Source organism: Octodon degus, unplaced genomic scaffold (assembly GCF_000260255.1).
Source record: "Octodon degus isolate 3935 unplaced genomic scaffold, OctDeg1.0 scaffold00070, whole genome shotgun sequence".
In the NCBI taxonomy this organism is placed as follows: Eukaryota; Metazoa; Chordata; class Mammalia; order Rodentia; family Octodontidae; genus Octodon; species Octodon degus.
Genome location: NW_004524646.1, coordinates 8,479,978 through 8,482,498, shown reverse-complemented (window position 1 = coordinate 8,482,498; position 2,521 = coordinate 8,479,978). Strand labels below are relative to the sequence as shown.

Below are 2,521 nucleotides of genomic sequence, written 5' to 3'. Positions count from 1 at the left end.
ATTTATAAAATGAGATAAATATTGACCTTTCTAATGCATGTCATAGCTGAAGACATTTTTTAGAGATAATTGTACTATTTCCTAGCAAATACTGATAAGTACCACTAGAGAATCAGAGCCTCCCAATTATTTAATCTGTTAAAAATATATTTGTTACTGGGTGTGTGGGTGCATGCCTATAATCCCAGCACATAGGTGACTGAGGCAGGAGGATCTCCATGAGTTTGAGGCCTGCCTGGGATAGATAAGTGAGTTAATGACCAGTTTGCACTACATAGTGCGATAACCTTGTCTGAAAGCAAACAAACAAACGAAGGATGTATTTGTCACACTTTATTTTCTTACTTTGGTTCATGTTAAGATACTGTTAGGATTTATTTCATTTTATTACTGATCCACCTAGCTGTAGGTTTTCCAGTGACTGCTGAATATCAGGCCCTGTTCAGGTTCTTGGAACAGATGCAGAGACGGGCCAAATACTATCTTTGCCTTAATGAAAGATGAGCCATGGAATATGGAAATTGTTATGGGGGCCGGCAAGATAGCTCAGCAGACTAAGTGCCTGCTTAGGAAAGCACAGGGACCGGTGTTCAATCCGTAGTACAGCATGCCACACAGACCCCACCTGTGGGAATGCTGAGCCTGCCACTGAGACCAGGCATTGTGGTGCACCCATGTAATCCCATGCTGGGGAGGCTGGAAAGAGGAAGATCACTATGAGTCTGAGCTGTATAGTGAGACCCCGTACCAAATACATAGAAAACAAAAATGAAATTGTTACGGAAACATACAAGAAGGATCCACTAGATACTTGGGAATGTGTGTAGGAGGATCTTCTGGGGAGTGAAGAATTCCCAGAATTCCTTCCTTTTGGGGTACTTGACTAGACTAGGAGGAGGAGGAAAGCTGATTAGAATGGAGCCCTTCTTTCCACTGATTACTACACTCCTCTTCTTTACTCCTCTGTCCCCCCTCAGGGGGTATGGGATCCCTTTCTGAGATCTTTAGCCTCTTCCTGACATAGCACAAAGGCTAGTTGGAGGAGAGGGAGCCATAGATGTGTGCAGATGCTGAAGAAGGCCCCTGCTGTGGCAGCCTCTTTGGAAAATGTTCACCTCTATGTCTTTAGGGACTGCATCTGCAGGAAGAACTGCAGCAGTCACTTTCATAGTTCTGTTTTGATTAATTATACGAAGTCTTCAACATTTGCACTTGATCTTAGCCTAAAGGCTGAGATGCGATAGTCTTCAACATTTGAGTTTTTGATCTTTATTTTTGTGTATTATGTATTAATTTTCTTTTTTTAAATATATTTTTATTGAGAAATAAATATGAATGAGACAGTTTCACAGCTGATTAATAGAACAGTTTTGATAATCAATACATTGTAAAATGTTATCTTCTTAGTGGTTATCCATAGTACAAGACGCAAACAGGATATTGTGTCCAAACACTGTTAGTACACCTCTTTCTTCTCATTGAATTAAGTGAAAGTAGCTGTAAATTTATCCTATTTTGTATATATAAATACAAAATGATCTTTCCTTTATATCCTTTTATTTTTTTTTTTGTCCTGTCAAAGGTGAATAATCTATTGGCATCTAAATACTATAGGTGTTTGAATTCAACTAAACAATCTAACACTGTCTAGCAGTCTATAATATTAGTGGGTTATCTTCAGAAGTTATTGACTTGAGCCTTTTACAGCTCATCGTATTAATATGGATTTACTTTCTATACTTCATTTTTATACTTTTCTGCTGGATGGTTATGACCAAGATATAGCAAGACCTATATACCCAGAAATGTAACTTTTGTATCTGATAAGGTCAGCCAAGTACTCTCAGGATTTATCCTGTAGCCCTGTACCACCTTTTGTACATTCTTTTGTCAGTGTCTGACATGAGGATGAGTCACGGCCATTGCTTGACCAATTTGCTGTCTGTGAAAGCTTGAGAAAACGTTTTTTCTCTCCGTGTGACTCTCCCCAGGCTCACTTTAGATCATCGAACACATTTCTCTGTGGCTCCATAATCTTCTTGATCAGAAAATTTGGAGCACAACTGAGTTACATGTTGTGACAGTACAGGTTCTCCTATGTCCTGAGTCTTCACTGACCTTGATGTATTGATTTTCATTAGTGCTCTTTATACTGTACTTTTAGAGTTTTGTATATTCAGTGATAAATAAACATTTGGAAATTTTGCATGGTAACATTGTATGCCAGATAGGATTTAATATTTAATGATACTATTATCCTTGCCTGTATAGTAATTTTTGTGTAGTGACTTGAGTGTGATTTTGCTTTTATTTAATGAAAATGAGTGCTAATATAATGAAAATACTATTATGAAAAATGTGAATATAGTGAAAATAAAAGTTCTATAGATTAACATTGAAGAAATACAGATTGTCTGAACTTAATACTGTGTAGACAAAGGTGGTATTCTTGTTAGGCCCAAAGTGTTAGGACTTTAGACTGTTTGCAATATTTGTATATACTTTTTTTTTTTTTTTTTTT

At 37.1% G+C, this 2,521-nt stretch overlaps 1 protein-coding gene across 4 annotated transcripts in view; it reads left to right on the top strand.

Annotated features, from left to right (window-relative positions):
• The window catches only part of Atg2b (autophagy related 2B), a 98,478-nt gene that overhangs the window by 39,589 nt on the left and 56,368 nt on the right, over positions 1 to 2,521 (top strand). The window lies entirely within an intron of this gene.